This window comes from Hibiscus syriacus, unplaced genomic scaffold (genome assembly GCF_006381635.1).
Source record: "Hibiscus syriacus cultivar Baekdansim isolate YM2019G1 unplaced genomic scaffold, ASM638163v2 tig00117048_pilon, whole genome shotgun sequence".
Taxonomy (NCBI): domain Eukaryota; kingdom Viridiplantae; phylum Streptophyta; class Magnoliopsida; order Malvales; family Malvaceae; genus Hibiscus; species Hibiscus syriacus.
Genome location: NW_024063538.1, coordinates 7512054 through 7534504, shown reverse-complemented (window position 1 = coordinate 7534504; position 22451 = coordinate 7512054). Strand labels below are relative to the sequence as shown.

The window sequence follows — 22451 nt, the reverse complement described above, 5'->3', positions numbered from 1 at the left end:
ATCGAGAAGCCACCAGAAGATATATTAAAATTTTCTGCAAAACAAAAATCAAGAGAAGATAGATCATTCCAAGATTATATTCCAAATGAAGTAGACTTCAAGAAAAGAACTCAATCAAGCTTTATTTTTGTTTCACTGTTCAAACCAAAATTGTACTGCTGTGTTTTTTTCTTGAACCAAAATTGTATTGCCATTTTTTTACACAACATTGTTCTGTTCGAACTTTTCTGCACAGTTTGAACCAAATCTATGTTTTTTATGCACTGCTTTGTTCGAATATGTTGTGTATTTTTTTGCAATGTTCGAACCAAATCAGTTTTTTATGCACTATTATGTTCGAACAATTTTGCACAATTCGAACCAAGTCTAATTTTTTCTTCACCGTTCAAACCAAATCAATTTTTCTGCACTGTCTGAACAGTGTATTTTAAAATTCTACTTCCTTTTTTTCCGAATGATTCTTCCTTTGTTTGCTGCAACACAATCTCTTCATGCCTTGGGGTCGGGTTTTTGCCATTTTTTCGCTTTTGGTTTGAACAATTCTTGATTATATCTTGCTTAAAATTCAACTAGGAATAACAGGTACCTGAAAAATCAAAGAAAAATAAATCAGAAAAATAAAATTGAAAATAAAAATAAAAATTAAACAAATGGAAAATAAAAATAATGATGGGTTGCCTCCCATAAAGTGCCTTTGTTTAACGTCGTTAGCTTGAGGACTTGATTTTTTTCAGACTGCAGCTTCCTCTAAATTGATTTCTTCGATTAGACCAACTGGAGCATTGCCATAATACGGTTTTAACCTTTGACCATTAACTTTAAATCGAACTCCTGAGTTATGTTCAACTTCAATAGCACTATGAGGAAATACTTGAGTTACTGTAAACAGTCCGAGCCATTTTGATATGAGTTTTCCTGCAAAAAGTTTAAATTTGAAATTAAATAACAAAACCTTCTCATCGATAGAAATTTTTTTAAAAGAAATTCTACTATCGTGAAATTCTTTTGTTTTTTCTTTAATATCCAAGCACTGTCATAGGCATTTTTTTGGATTTCCTTAAGTTCTTGAATATGTAATTTTTGAGCTTCACGAACCGCATCCATGTCCATGTTACATTGTTTAATAACCCATTAAGCCCGATGATCTAACTCAATCGGTAAATGGCATGGTTTACAGAAAACAAGCCGGTATGGTGACATTCCAATCGGGCCTTTGTAAGCGGTCGATATGCCCAAAGTGCATCAGTTAATTTTAAACTCCAATCCTGTCAATCCTGTTTAACAATTTTTTCAATAATTGTTTTAATTTCTCGATTCGATACTTCTGTCTGTCAATTTGTTTGTGGATGGTAAGCGGTAGCAATTCTTTGAGTTGCTCTAAATTTCTTCATTAGCGACTCGATTACTTGGTTGATGAAATGAGTTCCTCTATCGCTTATTATAGCCTGTGGAATGCCAAACCTGGAAAAATAAAATTTCGAGTTGCCTTAGCTTCTACCCATTTAGAAACATAATCTACAGCTAAAATAATATAAGTATTTCCAAATGACGAAATAAAAGGACCTATATAATCAATTCCCCAAACATCAAAATTTTCACAAACTTGTACAGAAGTAAGAGGTATTTCATTCCTACGGCTTAAATTACATGTACGTTGAAATCTTTCACAAGTTTTACAAAATAGATAAGAGTCTCGAAAGATGTTAGGCTAAAAGAAACTGTATTCAAGAATTTTTAAGAGTTGTACGTTTTGGCCCAAAATGACCACCACAAGAGTAAGAGTGACAAAATTGTAAAATTTAATTTACCTCATTTTCGTCTATACATCACCGAATTACCTGATCCGAGTAGTGCTTCCATAAATAAGGATCGTCCCAAATATAATATCGCGATTCTCGCTTAATTCGATTGATTTCAGCTCTCGACAAATACAATGGTAACTTACCTATGGACAAATAATTAACCATATCCGCAAACCATGAGTTATGCTTTGTGTCACCATCATTTTTTCTTCAGGAAATTCTTCTCTAAGTGGTGGGTCAGATGTGGAAAGGGGAATTTGACTTAAGTGATCCACTACCAGATTTTTGTATCCCTTTTTGTCTTTGATTTCCAAGTTAAACTCTTGTAAAAGCAAGATCCATCAGATAAGCCTTGGTTTTGCTTCATTTTTGCTCATCAAATACCTTAAAGTTGCATGATCAGAAACAATAGTAATTTTAATGCCAAGCAAATAAGATATAAATTTTCTTAAGCAAAAATTATAGCAAAAAGTTATTTTTTCTGTAGTTGAATAATTTTTCTGAGCCGAGTCCAAAGTTCGGGATGCATAGGCTATGACATGTGGCTCTTTGCCTAATTTTTAGCCGAGAACGGCTCTAACGCTAATATCCGATGCGTCACACATAAGTTCAAAGGGGTAATTCTAATCTGGTGGCTAAACAATTGGAGCTGGAATAATCTTTTCCTTTAATGAATCGAAAGACTCCTTGCATTTTGAATTAAAGTTAGTGTCTTGATCCTTTTGGAGAAGATTGCATAAAGATTGTGCTATCTTTGAAAAGTCTTTAATAAACCTATGGTAAAATCCTTTATGGCTAAGGAAAGAACCAATTTCCCTCACAGTTGTGGGGTATGGAAGTGAACGTATAATATATGTTTTAGCTTTATCAACCATAATCCCTTTTGAGAAAACAATATGACCTAAAATTAACCCTTTATCAACCATAAAATGGCATTTTTCATAATTTAAAACAAGATTATACTTTAAGCATATTTTAAGCACATTAGTTAAATTATCAAGGCATTCACTAAAAGAATTACTATAAACCATTAAGTCATCCATAAAGACATCGATGCCCTTCTCCACATAGTCAGAAAATATACTAAACATGCATCTTTGGAAAGTGGTCGATGTGTTACAAAGACCAAAGAGCATTCGTGTATATGCAAATCTACCGAAGGGACAAGTAAAAGTAACTTTTTCTTGATCTTCTGGCGCTACTGGGATTTGGAAAAAACCTGAAAAACCATCAAGGCAACAATAATGAGTTTTCCCAGCTAATTTTTCAATCATTTGGTATATAAAAGGAAGATAAAAATGATCTTTCCGAGTAAGAGAGTTCAACTTCCTGTAATCAATACAAACTCGCCATCCATTTTGAATTCTTGTTGGTACTAACTCCCATTCTTGATTTTCAACCACTATGACTCTCGTTTTCTTAGGAACCACATGAATTTGACTTACCCAATTACTATCTGATACAGATAGATTACGTCAGCATCAAGGAGTTTCTAAATTTCCTTCTTTACCACTTCCATCATTGGTGGATTTAATCAGTTTTGTCCTTCTCGTGATGGCTTTGCTCCTTCTTCGACTTTGATCTTGTGCATGCAAGTCCGGGGACTTATTCCTTTAATGTCGGCAATGGTTCATCCCATGGCTTCTTTGTGAGAACGCAACACCGTTACCAAAGCTTCCTCTTCTCCTTCAGATAATTTACTTGAGATTATCACCAGTAAAGTTCTATTTTTGCCTAAAAATGTATATTTCAAATGTTTCAGTAACTGTTTTAATTCTACCTTAGGTGTCTACAAAACAGAAGGTAAAATTTTAGTTTTCGAGGAAGGTAAAGATAAATCAGAATTGATTGAATGAATATTTTCGAACTCCCTTTCTTCCTCGTTGTGGCAAAGTTCAGGATCCTTGGAGAGATTATAAGAAAAATTAGATTCAATATACTCATCAATTAAATGATCTATAACATCAACATAATTAATTCTTTCAACACGATCCAAATATTTAATTGCTTTGTAAATATCAAATTTAACGATCTCACCATCGAAATCCATTGTCAGTATACCACTTCTAACATCGATCTTTGTATGTGCGGTGCTTAGAAAGGGTCGGCCTAAGAGTACTTCAGAATAAGAATCCGACCAATCATGTTCCATGTCAATGACATAGAAATCTGTAGGAAAAATAATACATCGACATTTACTAAGACATTTTCCATCACTCCCACTGAATAAATCACTGACCGATCAACCAACTGTATGGTTATTCATGTTTCCTTCAAAGGCTCGTTAGTAATCATTTTATAAATAGAAAATGGCATAACGTTGATAGAAGCCCCTAAGGCACACATTGCACGTTTAATTTTAAAATTACCGATTTTACAATGTATGGCAAATATACCTTGATCCTTATTCTTTGGTGGGAGCTTTCGTTGAAAAATTACGGAAACATGTTCTCCCAAATTTACCTTTTCATGCCCTATTAATTTCCTCTTTGTAGTGCAAAGTTCTTTTAAAAATCGAGTATACATTGGTACTTGTTGAATTACTTGAAGAAGAGGTATGTTAACTTGAACTTTCTAGAACAGCTCTAAGATCTCCCTTTCTTTAGCTCTTTTATCACACTTTATCAACATTGATGAGAAGGGTGGTGGCGTGATTTCTTGAGGAGGATGTGCGTCAGATGTACCTTGTATTTTTTGAGGTGGTTTTTCTTCTTGTTCTTCTTGATGTGCGGCTTTTTCTGCTGGAACTTTGGGTGAGATGATTGTTCCACTTCAGAGTGTGATGGTACTAACATTCTCTCTCAGTTTTAATTCCGTTTGAGAAGGTAGTCTTCCTTGTGATTCCAACTTCCCCACATTCTGAGCTAGTCGACTCACTTGGGTATCTAATTCTTAAAGATGTATCTCGGTTCGTCTTTGGAATTTTTCCTATGATGCAACTAGCTTTTCCTGGGATGTAACCATTTTTCTTGTGAATTTGCTAACTTTCCTATGATTTCCTCCAATAATGGCTTTTGCATTTGTTGTTGAGGAGGATGTCTTGGTTGATAAGTTGGCCTTTGATTCACCGCATAGCTGAATTTTGGGTGATCTCGCATTCTCGGATTATAAGTATTGCTATATGGGTTGTATGGTCTCTGTGGAGGACCTGGAAAGTTTCCTACGACATTGATTTCTACATTGCCTTCTTCTTGTATCATCGAGCAGTAGTCCGTTGGATGGTCTAGCTTAATGCATATCCCACATACCTTTGTTACTCCAAATTTCTCTGCAACAAGTGAATTAACTACTTCAGTTAATTTATCTAATTTATTTTCAATGGAAAATGTACTTATCTCGTGAACCCGTCGGCTGGGTTCACTTGAAAACTGTTGAGAGTTGGCTGCCATGTTTGAAATTAATTCTCTCGCTGTTGATCGGGTCATGTTGACTAATGCTCCTCCGCTGGCGGCATCTACCATTTTCATTTCCATTGGAAAAAGACTTTCATAAAATTATCGAAGAAACGTTTGATCGCTTAATCCATGTTACAGACAACATGCACAAAGCTTTTTAAATCGTTCCCAATAGTCATAAAGACTTTCTTCACTATTTTGTCAAATGGAAAGAATGCTCATTTGTAACTCGCTTGCTTTAGCTGTTGGGAAGAACCTGTCAAGAAAAATTCAACTCATGTCAGCCCTCAATTTAATTTGATCTTCGGTAACTCCATGTGGTTTCATGCTAGTGCGAACCATGTGAAATTCCAACAAGTGTTTGTGCGGATCTTCAGTGGGGAGGCCGTAGAAAGTGGGAAGAAGATGAATAAGTTATGTTTTTAACTGAAATGGAGTCCCGCCATTAGAAAAAATGATGCATAATGGCTTCTGAGTGACAGGAGTTGCGGCTAGCTCTTGGATCGTTTGTTATTCTTCTATCATCGAGATTTGATATTCTCTATATGTGTCTGCTTCGGAGTTTGTTTCTGGATTTGATTTTATTTCTGAACTGTTCTCTTCTCGTCTCTTTCTTTTTTTCGAAGCGTTTGTGTGTGGATTCTTTGTGCTCGTGCTTCGATCTCCGGGTCAAGATCTACTAATTCACATGGGTTTCTTCTGGTCATAAATAAAAAAAAACAAAGAAAAATAAATCAATACTAGACGTTAGTCCCCAGCAACGACGCCAATTTAATAACTGTCATTTTGCTATCAAAATAATTCAAGCTTCTTAATAAGTAAAAAGTGAGAGTAGAATAGAGAAACATGGTCGATCCACAGGGACTCTGATGTTTCTGATTTAGTGGACTTTTTTGATTTAGAAAAAGAAAGAATTTGAGATAAAGATAAAAATATAAAAAAAATAAGTATAATTAAAAGATAAAAAGGGGGAGTTTTAAATTGTTTAAAGAAATAATATGAGATAAAGATTAAATAAACAAATAAATAAATAAAATAAATTGAGATAAAGAAAACTTATGATAAAAACAACTTCAGACTTCAGCTTTGCCTCAAATTCCTCAAATCATCGAAATAGATCTTTACTTCAAGATCCACGTCGGCTACTTGTCTACAAGGATAATTCATTGTGACTATGTTTTGTATATCGAATATCCAAGTGCACTCCTAAATTTCAATTGGTGAGTTGATCTAAGCAATAAAAATGTTGTAGATCTTTAAAACGTTGAAGTTTAAGAAGTTGCCGAATCAGATTATGTTGTTTTAACAATAACTGATTCCGATCTCAGTTTCCTCTTAGCAAACAATTTTATTACGTGCGTTCACAAGAAGTTGAATGTGCTTCAATAAGCCGATTCTCCTTCCCACGTTAACCATAACAACATCTAGACCAACGCCAACTTTTGGTTTTGAAAATCGTTTTTATTTGAAAATAAGCCAAAAAAAAGAGAGAAAAATCCGAATCGATTTAAGTTCATTACAATTCTCACGTTTAGAATTAAGCTTTCGCTTTAGCCTTCGGCTTAAAAGAAAATTAGCTAACCATGACCAAAGTCATATTTAGCATATTTAAAAAAAACTTGAAATAAAAATTAAAATTGCGAAAGAGTAAAAAGAAAATATAAGAGAAAATTTTATAAAGCTAGAGAGAAGTAGAAGAGTAAATTCTCAGTTGTTGAGAGATATGTTTCTAGGCTTACCCTGAGAGGGTATTTATAGCCTTAAAAATCCTAAAAACATGCTAAAGATAATTTCTAAAATAATAAAATAAATTCTAATAAAAATACTTAAAACTATTTAAACTAAAATACCGAAAACAAAGATAAAATAAAATATTTAAAATAATATCCTAAACCATGAGTTTAATTCAAATCTGAATTGCAGAAACGTGCGGCTGATCCATTCGTTCTTCAGAAGCGTTGACTGGACTTTCTAGAAGGTACTGACGTCATCGCCTCGTCCGATATTTCATGCCGAAAGTCATGCCCATTAATCCATCTTTAATTCTGAAAATAAAAAACTACAGAATTCTGTCCTTTTAGTGCAATTTCCAGAATCTAGCATCCTGCACAGAAAATGAATCAAAACGAACAAATAAACCACAAAACCAATGATTACAAAGCAATTTAAAAGCAAAATAATAGCTAAATAAATCACTTATCACATCTCTTAACTAACCACAATGTCAGCACATGGCATAGCTCTAAAAATCCAAAAACATGTAGAGAAAGTAAACAAAGTAAAGTTTATGCCGAATCAAAGATTCTTTAACCAGACAGGAATATGTGTGCAGATGAATTGAAACAACTAGAGTGATATTCACAACTATCAAGAATACAAGTTTGCTTACTCTAGTATGAAAGAGACACCTAAAAGCATACAATTTGTACATTGCACAGATATAGCACCCAAGGCTAGTCGACAAACAAGAAAGGACAGAGATAATTCCAAAAATGATAGCTACCTTTGCTAACACAAAAGGTCGATGAAGCTGAAGTTGGAGAGTATGGAATGCCCCTATCTGCAACAAGACAATGAATTTGCATTTAAAAGCAATAAAAAATATTAAAGAAGAGACAACATTCTATGGTACACCTACCGTAACATGTTCGTTCTCCGAGGTGTTCTTCCCCTTTATACGCAAGACTGCTCCTTCTTTGTCAAAATCTATCGCCTAAAGAAATATGACAATATCAGAATCAACTGTTCATAATTAAATACAGCTTAAGAAAATTTTTCCTGTTTGAAGGATTTAAAACTTAATCATGACCAAAAAAGTACAAATCAATTTACCTCGACTTTAATTTCCAACTTCAGGGCAACACGCTCTGCATCTCTTCCACCAGATGTCTCCCTTAGAACTTTCCTATTATAGAATGTACATAGTACTAATAAGGATTGACATCAAGAAACTTAGGAACATCAAATTATTCATATTTATACACTAAAATACATTTGCTGTTAAACTTATGATCTAATATGAGAAAAACCTTTGAGTTTGGAGTGAGTGTTTTATAGGACAGCTATTATAATTGCATTGCTATAAGGCACAGAATGTTGGATTAACAAGAAGAAACATATACAAAAGATGAGTATAGCCGAGATGAAAATGTTACAATGCATATCTGGTATGACAAGGACAAGTTAGAAAAAACAATCAATCCCCAAGTTGGGATAATTCCTATAGAAGATAAAGTGAGAACCATTTGATCACATAAGACAGATCAAGGGATGCACTTTTAGAATAACGAAACAAATTCACGTAGCATACGGTGGAGCATCCGTGCACCCAACATAAATTACTTTATTTCGTTATTTTTGTGGCTGAAACCCAAAATTGATTGGGATTAAAACACGTTGATTTGGTATAGGTTTATATATACTACTAATTATAATAATTATAAGAATATAGATCAGCTAAATTCTATTCAAATATGTATTACATCAATTTTTTTTAAACACGGACAATAAAAAAGTGGAGCAAAGCTGGAGAGTCCATGTGAGATATGTCCCACGCGAAGCAAACAGCCTGGCTGATAAGATCGCCAGGATGGGCAGAGGAGGAACTCTCGGACTTACTGAGCTGGACGTGCCACCGCATGGAATCAAAGCTCTCTCAGCCCCGATCACGTGTCGCTGAGGAGAAGGAACTCCCACTGACCTCAGTGGTTTTTCTTACAAAAAAAAAAATGGAGCGAAGAAAACCAGACGGTTCGAGCGATAACCCTGTCTTCAGTAGCTATCAAATTGTAAACAAACAGGAGATCATCTGAATCTACTGTAGGAAGAGCGGAACGGACAAAGACATAGAAACAGCATCAATAACCGGTTGGAAGGTTTATCAAGGCCTTCTATAACTTTTTCAATAAGATCCTTTGCATCTAAAGGTTTACCAAGAGTGCAAACTCATCAGCTTTGGTTTTAACAACTTGCATATAATCGGTAATAGTTTGGGAAGCATTGGAAATGTTTTTGAGATTATTTTTGATTTGTTTGATATGACCACGAGACGAGCAAGCATAAGAGTTGGCGAGCACCGTGTTATTCAATATAATAATATGAGACGAAATCGAACCTGAGATAAATAAAATAGAAGAAATTAATTTATTAAAAAAATAAATAAATAAAATACTCTTCTATTTTTTATCTTTTGATCGAAAATATTTTTTTTCGCCTATCACCGGAAAACTAAGAAGGAGATAAAATATTTTTTTGAAGAAAATAGAATGAGTTCTAAGATATTAAAAACTTAGCAGGTTAGCTCAGTATTTATACAAGATTTTCAAGAGATATTTACTCCAACCAAATATCTTTTAATATCCAAATTTAAACAGATAATAATATCTTTTAATTTGAAATATTCAAAAGATATAAACTTTTTTTATTATCCAAACTTAAATAGATATTATTTTAATTTAAAATATTCAAAAATATACAATTATCTTTTAATAGTCAAAGTTAAATATATAATAAATACCTTTTTAAATTTGACATATTTTAAAAGAATAATTATTCTACTAATATTCAAATTAAAGAATATCTTTTAATTTGTAATATTTAAAAGGAATATGATTTTTAATAAAAATATTAAATCCATTAATACAATTCACCATTTTTTCTAACAATTCTCCACATGAATGGAATTGATAATTTTATCAAAAACATATGGACACGATGTAGTGAAAGCCTCTACAATCGACAGTTGCATAGGGTAGGTAGGTGTAATCCTTTGAACCTTCCCTTGTGGTGATATATTTACTATCACTTATACTTTTCTAAGACAAATCTGGAAAAGAAGTAGAATGGATTCATAACTTTCTTGAGGATATTCCAAAATGGCCGAAACCAATACCCATAGTATGCAAATATTATGACAACTAAACAACAATTTCTAGAGTACAAAATTTCATTAATAATGATAAATCGAGATATATGTGTCGTCGACACAATACTATTAGACAATTAATCTCATATGGAGTTATCTCTATTGATTTTGTAAGATCAAAGTATAACATTGAGGATCCACTAGTCAAAGGTCTAAATCAAGATCAAGTTTAGAAAATAGCTAAAGGAATGAGACTAAAGCCCATGGAATTTAAAGGCTTTATGTGAAGGAAAACCCTACCTTGTTGATTGGAGATCCTAAGATCTAGGTTCAAAGGGATAACCTAATTACATCAACCGTGTACGATCATTGAGGTTGTTTCTTATCCCAAGTTCATTCTTATGATGTAAATAGTGATCAAAGTGGTATAGGCTAGGTAAAGCTTTTAATGACCATTGTGTGTTTCGGTCACCTATGTGAGAGTGAAGTTGGTCTTCTTCAAGGAGAATATTGGGCATAGTTCTTTCAAACTCTTACAGAACCAGGCGATGTCCATGGCTTTAAGGACATACCCATGAGAACTAAATTCTTGTCAGAGGGGAAGTTGTGTGAAGTATTTCATCGTTTATACAAACAACATAACAATTCAAGGACATCGCATCTACTGTTTAGCCAGTATAGTAAATATATCACCACAAGGGAAGGTTCAATGGATTACAACTACCTATCATATGCAGCTGTCGATCGTAGAGGCTTTCACTACATCGTGTCCAAATGTTTTTGATAAAATTATCAATTTCATTCATGTGGAGAATTGTTAGAAAAATGGTGAATTACATTGATGGATTTAATATTTATATTAAAATCATATTCCTTTTAAATAATACAAATTAAAAGATATTCTTTAATTTGAATATTAGTATAATAATTATTCCTTTAAAATATTTCAAATTTAAAAAGGTATTTATTATATATTTTATCAAAAATATGGGTACTCATATTTCATTGTGGATCCAATTATAATCATTTGTCTTGAGGATTTCCAAGACACAACTTCTTCTCCTCAAGTGAATACATATCCACTTATACCTTTGCTATCTTGAATATCATATATCCAACGAATCGGAGTACCCTTCTAAGATAGCAAGATCTCTGAAACAATGTACCCACAATCCCTGGTATATCTAAGATATCTCACTATAATCGTTATATATTTTTAGTGATTTTCACCTGGATTTCTCGTGAATCTGCTTAGAATGCTCACAGTAAAAGTGATGTCTGGTCTCGTACAACTCATAAGATACATTAGGTTGCCGATGACCCTTGCATATTCCACCTAGTGAACATTTTCACCTAGATTTTTAGACAAATGTGAACAAGAGTCTATTGGAGTTATGACTATACTAGAATCATCCTTGTTAAATTTCTCAAGAATCTTATCCACATAGTGTGACTGAGTTTGTATGAGGCCTTAAGATTACCTTTTAATTTGGATGCCCACAATCGTATTGGGAAATCCCATATCTTTCATGTCAAATCTTGAATTTAACATGTCTTTGGTATATTTTACCATTTCATTGTTACTTCCAACAATGATTATGTCGTCAACATACAAGCATATAATAACATATCTAGTGTTTGTAGTTTTGACATATACACACTTGTCACACTCATTTATCTTGAAGTCGTTTGTCATCATGACACTATCAAACTTCTCATATCACTATTTTGGTTATTATTTATGTCCATACAAAGACTTCATCAACATATAGACTTTCTTTTCTTGAACTAGAACTACATGACCATCAGGTTGTTCCATGTATATTTCTTCGTCAAGGTCCCCATTTAATAAAGTTGTTTTAACATCCATTTGATGTGCTTTTAGATTTTGCAAAGCGTTAATTGTAAGTATCATTCGTATGGATTTTATTTTTTATACAAGAGAGTATATATCAAAGTAGTCAAGTCCTTCCTTTTGTCAATACCCTTTTATTTCCAATCTAGCCTTGTACTTATTAATTGTTCCATCAACTTTCATTTTTTGTTTGAAAATCCATTTAGACCCAAAGGAAATCCATTAATTCCCACGTATAGTGATGAAATCTATTTTGTTCTTAATGGCTCCCTCCATAAGGTGCCTTCAGAGGACCGTATAGTATTACTATACGTTTAAGATTCAGCCTCCAACATAAAGGTTAGGAAGTCTAGTCTAAAGGATTTTTCCACCCTTGCTCATTTGCTCCTTCTTGGCTCTATTGTAGTTTTAGCCTCTTATTAATCATCTAGACTATCTTCATTGCTAGTCTCTAAAGTTCATTTTATTGAACTTTGATCAACCTACTTATATTTATAAGGGAAAATATTTTCAATGAATGGTGCATTGTTTGATTCCATTATCGTGTTCTTGTGAATCTTAGGATTCTTTGATTCATACACAAGAAATAAATATGCATTGCTATGATATGCATAGCCAATGAAAATGCAATCCATAGTTTTAGGACTTGTTTTCATTTGCTTTGGTAATGAGCTCATTACCTTGGCAAGTAATGGGGTCATTACCTTGGCAAGACACCCTACATTTTTAAATGTTTATAGGAAAGTTTTTGACCTTTCAACAATTCATATGGTGTTTTATCTTTTTTCTTTTCAAAGTACCTTATTTCGAAGATAATTAGCTAAAAGGATAGCTTCCCTTCACATATTCTACGATAACCCAGAACTGCATAATAAGACATTCAATTTTTTTAAATCTAACAAGGCATTCATCATTTCTTTTAGAGTCTGATTTTTTTTGCTCAACTACTCTATTTGATTGAGGAGAATATGACGGTGTTCCTTTGTGGATAATACCATGTTGTGAGAAAAATTCACTGAATGGTTCAACATATTCACCACCACTATCACTTTTTACCACCTTAATCTTTTATTAAGTTAGTTTTCGACTTTCTTCTTATAGAGTATAAATTTCTCTATAGGTTCATATTTTCTCTTAAGAAAATATACATAGCAATAGTTTCTGCTATTGTGAGTGAAAGTAATAAAATATTTATTCTCTCATCTCGTTTGAAGAAATTTTAAGTCACAAACGTCACTGTGAATTAAATCAAATGGTTTGATATTTCTTTCAATAATTTAAAAAGACGACCTAATTAATTTTGCCTCAACACATGTTTAACATTTATGAATATAATTAATATGTAATGAAGGAATGTGTTATAAGTTAATTAAACTCCGCAAAGCATCATAATTAACATGTCTAAGCCTACCATGTCAGAAATTAAATGACTCAAGCATATAAACGGAAGAAAAATATTATTCTTATTCATACTTTTGGCTTTTATAGATATAACATTGAGTTTCCACATATCATTCAATACATATCCTCTACCCACAAACATTCCCCCTTTAGACAAAATCAGCTTTTGGGATTCAAACATCATTCTAAAGCTGTAAACACTTAGGAGTGTTCAAAAAACAAGGTTTTTCTATATGGCGGGTACATACAACACATTTTGTAGCTTGAGCTCTTTGCTAAAAGTCATCTTCAAGACTACAGTATCCTTAACTTTGATTTTAGAAGTCTCAGCGTTGTCCATGTAGAGCTTCTCCCCATTGTTACAAGGTGTCAATTCAGAAAAAGAGTCATTGTTGCAATAAATATGACACATGGCTCCAGTATCAAGCCACCATTCTCTTGGATTAGAGTCAACCAGGTTGACTTCAGAGATCACATCGCATATATCTATATCCTCCATATCCTTATCTATTTTTTCCGTAGCATTAGCCTCGTGAGATTTAGCTTTCGTTGGATGTCTGCACTCAAAGGATTTGTTCCCCATATTTCCACAATTAAAGAACTTCTCTTGGAATTTCTCCTTCTGGAAATTCCACCTTTAGGTCCTAGCTTCGACCAATTTTTGGGTTGTTTTCCTTTCTTAAAGTCTTTGACTTCCATTATGTTTGCCTTAGCCTTTTTGAAGGTTTTTTTGTTGAGCTTTTTGGTATTAACTTTATTGTTCTCTTCTATTCAAAATATGACAACCAGCTCTTTCATGATCATTTCATTCCCTTTATGCTTTAGATAATTCATGAAGTCACTCCATCCATGAGGTAATTTCTCAATAATAGCGACTACCTGAAAGGATTCACTTATGACTATTCTTTAAGCAAGAATGCCATTAATAAATAGTTGGAGTTCCTCCACTTTTTTTACTACTGGTTTAGATTCAACCATAATAAAATTCAAAAACTTGCTAATTAAATTTTTTTAGCTATAGTATTTTTATCTTTGTATTTTTGATACAATGCCTCCTACAATTTCTTAACCATTTCGTATCCAACATATAATGGAAACAGGGAATCTTATACATTGTTCAAAATTACATTTTTCCATATATAATCTTTATACTTCCATGCTTCAACAATATTAAAAGCAGTAATATTATCAACCTCTTATCCTCCTTCTTTAAGAACATGATAATCTTCCTTCAAGAACTTTGAAAGGTTCATTAGGGTCAAATAGAAAAACATCTTCTGCTGCCACATCTTGAAATTATCTTTGTAGATTTCGTCAGCTTCTAATTGTGTTGTGTAATGTGATTCGCAAATTCGTCAACCAAGTAATAAAGTAATGAGTGAGATCGTCTCCATAGGTATTGAAGGGAAATTAAGTAAATAATATGCACTCAATTTGTAAATAAAAATATTGTATGTGAAGTGATATGAGTAAAAGTAAAATAAATGTTGTAGCAAAATTGTGTTGAGAACTAGGTTTATAAAATGACGAAAATAGACCTTACACGTGTTAAATGCTAATAATGAATAAAAGGCTTTTACTATTGTTTCTTTTGTTTTTCTCAAAAAATGCTTAGCAAATTACCACTAATACACTGCTCAACAAAATAGACTAAGTTTCCTCTACACCATCTTTAGTGAGAAACCAATTATAGAAATACTAAGAGCATTCATCTCTCAACTATGAGTCCTAATAAGTTATTGTCTCTTAAGTCTTCCCCTTTTAGTGTTTGAAACCCTATCCTTATCTTTAAGGTGAGTTAGAGTTAAACATAATGGCTTAACCCTATTGTTCAAATGGATTTGTGCTTAACTTTCTCAAATATTAAACACTAAATAAGCCATAGCCAACTCTTGAATGTTCTAACTTAAGCAACACAAAAAACCATTTAACAAAGCAAATATTATCAGTAAAATGTTAAGATATCCATTAAACAAAAATATAGTCATCCACAATAAACCTAAGCCTAGCTAAATCGGTTCATGGCTGGGTAAAAATCATACATGGCAAAGTATTCAAGAGACATTTCAATAAATGATGAAAACAACATGACAATAGACTAAAAAATAGGCAAACTCCTGAACAACCATGAGCTGATCTAAGCCTTGAACCCTTATCTCAAGAATTCCATAGTATCTCTTGGAGCTTTCAACAATGGAGGTCTCCCTCGATGAAGAATAAGATGAAAAAGTTGTCATCTCTTTCTCTCTTTCTTATCTCACAAATTCCATATCTCATCTAATTAATAGGTGTCATTTCTTTATATGGTGGGGCTCCTAGGGTTTTGTGCCCTCCAATCTTTTTGTTTCCTAGGGAAATATTCCCTTCATATATATATGTCCACAACTAGCAAGGGAGGTCATGTGTGCACCTAATAAAATATCATCTTTTGTCATCATATGTTCCCATAATGTCATAAAAAATGTTGCATCAAATTTTTGTCTCCAAACAGCTTTCCTTAACATGTACAAAGCAACACCGAAACACTACCTTTCTCCTATCATAACATTATTTATAGCATAATTAAAGACCAACAACCAAATTGCATTACAAGTATGATTAATACAACTAAATGCAACTACATGAGCCGTGTAAATGAATAATAACCTAAGTAACAAGTTATGAAATATAACCTTTTTACAGGGTTAACACACCACAGATAAAAAATGCTACGGTATATTTTAAATCAAGATAATGTATGGCAAAACTTCAGTCCCCGAAAATATGGGCTACAACATGCTGGACACATCTATATTTTAAGAATTTTTCCCTAAGACTAGGTTCCATACATGTGTGTGCGTAATTGCATCCAATCTATGCATAACGGAGTTAGAAAAATTCTAAACAAGTTCTCTATTCTACCTTAGTAATTGTTAACATTTAAGTACATTCTTACTCTCATTACTTTAACATTTTTCTCTTTTTTTGCCTACTACAATTGGTGTCAGCTCATCACACGTACTATCTTTAAATCTAGATGAATTGAAGCAAACATTCCATCCCTGAGCCAGTAAGCAAAGTCTTCTCGTGACTACTTTCATTCACTTAATTCTTATCAATGTCATTTATTAAAGGGGGTTTCCAGGTAATACAATACAAAGAGGACTGTTCATCTACAGTTATGTCATTGCCATTTATTTACAATTCAAACTTTTCAATATACACAAGGGAGTTTAATATAAGCCTTTAGTGTTTGTATTTATCGTTCACATTCATTAAAATCAATTCATACTAAAAAATGCAAGAGTTCTTTCATGAAAATTTTCTAATGCTCTTAAGCATATAGAACATGCAATCGTGTGTCAGTTCAATTGCAAAGAATCAAGTCCTATGGTTAATTCTACCAATATCAACAGTCATGTACATTTAGTTCATATCCATAAAAAAAATCTCATCATCATTGGACATCATCAATTTATTCATAAAACTCTCTCCAAAGCAAGGATATGCTATAGTAATTTGTTTTAACAACTACAAATGCAAATGAATACTATGAACACCACCTCCCCCATACTTGAAGGAATCATCGTCCTCAATACATGAAAACTAAGCTAATGCAATTCCACGTACCAAGGCTATAGATCCTACTGTGGTGATGGTGGTGTTTACTTGGGTGTCATATTATTGGCACATTTCTTCTTTCTCAATGTTGCAAGAGGTATCTTGTCTTCGTCATCAGAGGTAGAAGTCTCAACACTAGAAACATTAGTAGGCATGTTCCATGTTTAACAGGTTTTATGCTTAAGTCGACGCTTATTTTTTGGTGTTGCAATTGGTGGTGGTTTTAGTAGTTGAGGGTCATCATCATCATCATCTAGATTACCATTACTTCAAACCAAGAAAGTCTCATCTTCTTAGGCTCGAGTGGGAGAAGCATCCATATGTATCATTCCCTTATTAGCTTGGTGATGATGTGTTTTTGCTATAACATTAGTTGGCACTTCTTCATGAGTGGTTTCTACTAGTGGCTCTCTTCTTACACAACTACTACTTCTGAGGTATCGAACAATGCTTCTTGAAAAGGTGGAAACTCAATGGGCATATGGGGTAGAATTTATTAGAAAAAGGATAATAACACTTGGTTCTTCTCCTTGATGTAGCCAAACAAAATTCCTTACTTGTTATCTATGAGTCTCAACCAATCTTGTATACTTTTAGTGCTAGCAACAATAAATACTAGTCTTGCTACAAGAACAATCTCAGTTTGGCCATCCATCATCTCAGTTTTTGTTACTGGAGCATCTTCATCAAAACCTCTTAGACTTAAAAGTATTTCAAATATGTTCCCTGCTTACCCGATACAATCTCATTAAGAGAACCCTCATAGACTTTTTTTTTACAAAGGGCGATGATCAGGATAGAGAATAAGAGAGGGTTTGTCTTTTTTTCATGTAAGCAAAGACTGCATCAACAATGAGTTTTCCTACATCAATGAGTTTTCCTACATCAATGGGTCTTCCCACAACTATGGAATGCAAATCATCCTTGAGAGTGAGACGGTGGTGTGGTACAATGTAAGCATAATACAAGTCTTGAGGAAATGGTTCCATAGCTTTGCATTAGGAGTAAGACACTGCCTTTCAACCATTAACTTTTTGTTGGTTGACTTTTTCCAAGTGGTTCATTCAAAGCATAAGTCTTGCAAGATTTGTTGATGTGTTTCTTCATCGGCCATAGCCACAAATAGAGTGTGTTGGTTGATGGTTCCTTCTATGATGAAAAATATGATAACTACTGTAGTAGACAACTTTATCTTCTCATCCCTAATGAATATGCTTGACTAGAAGGAGCTGGAGAGATGGGTATCAAATTCTTGGATTAGGGTCACCGTTACCTGTCCTGGATGATCAGTAAATTCCATCCATTTGTGTTTGTTTACAACCTACATAATCTCATTATCAAAACTTTTTTCATCATTTAGGGGCAATGAAACCTTGCTCAAAATAAAATTTTCTTTCCTTCATGCTTTAAATTTTTTCTTGGCTGCCTCATTTTTAAATTTAATTATCTTGATGAGATATAATCCCTTAGATGTGATGGGACCACCAGGAATATTCTTGTACCGAGGCATGATTCAAAGGGAGAAAACAAATGTTTGTGTGTTTAAGGTTTGTTCTTGTTTGGTGGGGAATAAGAAAGAAAAATAAAGTAAATAATAAAGAAGATGAGTGGGGGAATAAAAGGTTTGAGGATAAAGAGATATGAATGGCTGTTGGGAAATCAATGGGAGGATTTTATCTTTTCTAGGGTATTTAGTTAGTGAGGGTGGGTAATTAATGAAAAGTGAAAAAGATTATGAGAGAGATTCTGGAGGGTAATCATGGAATGACATGTTTGAAATTCAAAAACACCCTCACTTTTGTTTTTGCTTGTCACCCAAGGCAAGAGAATTTTGGTGTGCCTCTTTTTCTTCCCTTTGTAAATTTTTATCCTAAAAACCCTACAACACCAAATATCTCTTTTCCATCATATGAATTTCTTATGTATCATCTAAAAAAATATTCAAGTTAGACAAGAAACAACAAAGTGATAATGTTAAAATTAAATACTAGGACATTAGCTAAAAGGTAAGAACAAATTTAGTTATTTACATATGCAGGAGAATAAAGGAAATGTTATAGAAGAAATTGATAAAGGTAATAAAGTGCAAACTCTCAAGCATCATGGAGTTCCCAAGTTGATTTATCTCAGATGATTTGAGCACCATTGTATGCCTTCAACCTTTGTCCATTGACCTTGAAAATAGTTTCATCGATGAGGTTTTTGATGTCGATTGCACTATGAGGATAGACCTTGTGGATTTCAAATAAGTTAGACCATCTTGATTTGATCTTTCCTGGAACAATTTGAGGCTAGAGTTGAAGAGAATAACTTTTTGACCTTCTGACAGATGTTGTGGAAAAAATGTTTATCATACCACTGTTGTCTATTCCTTGTATAAGAGAGTATTGTTATAAGCTTGGGCTCTAAACTCTTCCATCTCATTCAATTCTAATAACCTCAGTTCCACAACCAATTGAGCATCCATGGTGATCTTTTTTATGGCCTAGTACGCCTTGTGTTCTAGCTCTACCTAAAGGTGACATGCCTTACCATATACAAGTTTGAAAGGGGAAATTTCAAGGGGTGCCTTGAACGCTGCTCGATATGCCCATAAGGCCTCATCTAGCCTTGGTGATCACTATTTCCTCTTGGTGTTGGCCACCTTCTCCAATATTTGTTTTATCTCTCAATTGAATATCTCAGCTTAGTTATTGGTGTGGGGGTGATATGTTGTAGTAATCTTGTGCCTTACACCATATCTTTGAAGTACTTTAGCTATGAGCTTCTTGTCAAAGTGGGTTCATTCATCACTTATAATGGCTCTTGGAGCTCCAAATCTTATGAAGATGTTCTTACGAAGAAACTTTAAGACTGTTTTGGAGTCATTCCTTAGTGTTGTCACTACCTCAACCCATTTAGATACATAATCTATTGGTAAAAAATATAGAGATCTCTAAATAATGAGGGAAAGGGCCTCATGAAGTCAATCCCCCACACATCAAAGAGCTCCAGCTCCGTTATGGTTTATAATGGAATTTCGTGCCTTTTAGAAATATTCTCTGTTCTTTAGCATCTATCACAATATTTATAGAAATCTTGTGCATCGTTGTAGAGAGTGGGCCAATAGAATTCGAATTGTATAACCTTTGAAGCTATCCTTGTTCCTCTAAAATGTCCCTAACTTGAAGCTGAATGAAAATAGTAAAGGATCTCCTTTTGCTCTTCATTATGGAAACACCTTCTAATCACTTGATTAGTATATTGCTTGAATAAATAGGACTCATCTCAATAGTAAAAGCGAACATCATGCCTAAACTTTCTCTTTCTTTGGTTATTTAAATTAAGAAGCAAAATACCACTAATGAGAAAATTAACAATGTCAATATATCATAGAATTGTTGCGGTAAATAATAATTTCTTATTAGGAAATTCCTCCTTAATCTTTATTTCATCATCACTTTCAAACTTGTTCTCCAGCCTAGAAAAATGATCAGCAACTTGATTTTCAGTTCTTTTTCTATCCTTAAACTCTAGGTCAAATTCTTGCAAAAGGAGTATCCACCTAATAAGTCTAGGTTTTGCATCCTTTTTAGTCACTAAGTACTTAATAGTTGAGTGATTAGTATGTACAATGACCTTAGTGCCTATCAGATATGCTATAAACTTATCAAATACAAATACAACCAAAAATTCTTTTCCAATGGTGGTGTAGTTAATTTGTGTATCATTTAAAGTGTGGGTAGTATAATAAATAAGAGGAAAAGTTTTATCTCGACATTACCCAAGTATTTCTCCCACTACATAGTCGTTCGCATCACACATGAGCTCAAATGGTGAATTCTAATATGGGGGAACAACAATGGGTATTATGATGAGTCTATCCTTCAATTCATTGAATTCCTCATAACAACTTTCATCAAACACAAATGGTCAATTTTGTTGTAGCAAAATGCATAGTGGCTTGGATATCCTTAAGTTGTTATTGATAAATGTTCTGTAGAAGCCTATGCGTCCCATGAAACATCGAATACCCTTCACCGTGGTAAGAGGTGGTAGCTTCTCAATCACCTCAACCTTTGCTCTATCCATGATCCCTTTTTATGAGATTTTATGCCCTACAATAATCTCTTCACCCACTATGAAATGGCACTTCTCCCAATTCAAACTAAGTATGTTTATTTACATCACTTAAGCACTTTGGCTAGATTGGTAAGGCATGAATCAAAGTCATCTCCTAAGATCGAAAAGTCATCCATAAAGAACTCCAAACACTTTTCAACCATGTCTGAGAAGATGGCTAATATACACCTATGGAATGTAGCTAAAGCATTACAGAGTCCAAAGGGCATCTTCTTAAAGGCGTAATTATCATAGGGACATGTAAAGGTTGTCTTCTCTTAGTCCTCTGGTGCTATAGAAATCTGGTTATATCCTGAGTACTCATCAAGGAAGCAATAAAAAGATTTGTCCGCAAATCGATCCAGCATTTGATCGATGAATGAGAGTGGAAAATGGTCCTTCTTGTTACCTTACTTGGCTTTCTATAGTCCATGAAAATTCTCCACCCCGTGACGGTCTATGTAGGTAGCAGTTCATTATCTTCATTGCTCACCATGGTTACAGCTCCTTTCTTGGGAATTCATTACACCGGGCTGACCTATAAACTGTCAGAGATAGGATAAATGATGGCAACATCCAGCCACTTAATTATCTCATTCATCACCACCTTCTTCATAACTGGATTGAGTATTCTTTGGGGTTTAATGGAATTGATATGGCACTCATTGAGCAAAATTTTATGTATACAAATAATAAGTCTAATGTCATTCAAGTCAGCTATGGTCTAACCTAAAGCCTTCTTATGTTGAGTTAAGACATGTATCAATCTATTTTCTTATTCAAGCTTAAGACTAGAATAAATAATCACATGCAAAGTGATATGATATCGGTTTGATGTTCCGAGTCATATACATAGTCTTCCTATCGTGATTCTAGTAAGAAACCCTGTAGTAATAACTTAAACTCTAAAATTGCATAAATACAAGCATCAGAAGGAAATGATATGAAATAATAATTGAAATAATGGAATGAAAGAATAAGGAAGTTGTTTGAAGGTAATAGAAGAGTGATGGTTGTTTTGGTTTAATGATAATGAAAGAAGATGGTGAAATATGAATAGTGTTACCTTGGCAAGTGGTGTTGTTGTAAAAAGTGGTGTTGTCGCGGCAAGTGGTATAAGGTTAAAGTGGATTATGACTCGTTAGATATTTGGAGCTAAGAACCAACAATATAAAAAGATGGAATCGTAATGGTAGGGTATGGAATTTGACCCACTAGTTAAAGGAACTAGGAACCAACGCTATTTGCAAGTGGAATGAAAGAAGATTACAAGATTGACTTAAAGCCGATAGAGTTCTATCGAAAGAACAAGAATGAAAGCAAACTCTCAAAGTATTTTTATAAATCAAATTGTGTATCTACAAATGAACATAAGTTGCTTATTTATAGTGTGATAGGGACCATATGAAAGGTTTTAACTATTAAATGGAAAC

At 33.5% G+C, this 22451-nt stretch overlaps 1 long non-coding RNA gene across 1 annotated transcript; it reads right to left on the bottom strand.

Moving 5' to 3' along the window:
• Positions 1-8039: 8039 nt before the first annotated feature.
• On the bottom strand, positions 8040-8999 carry LOC120197679. The gene is made up of 2 exons (XR_005523287.1): positions 8942-8999; positions 8040-8102 (listed from the first exon to the last, which is right to left on the bottom strand). It is a non-coding gene; the product is annotated as an uncharacterized LOC120197679 (long non-coding RNA).
• Between the last annotated feature and the right edge of the window lie 13452 nt (positions 9000-22451).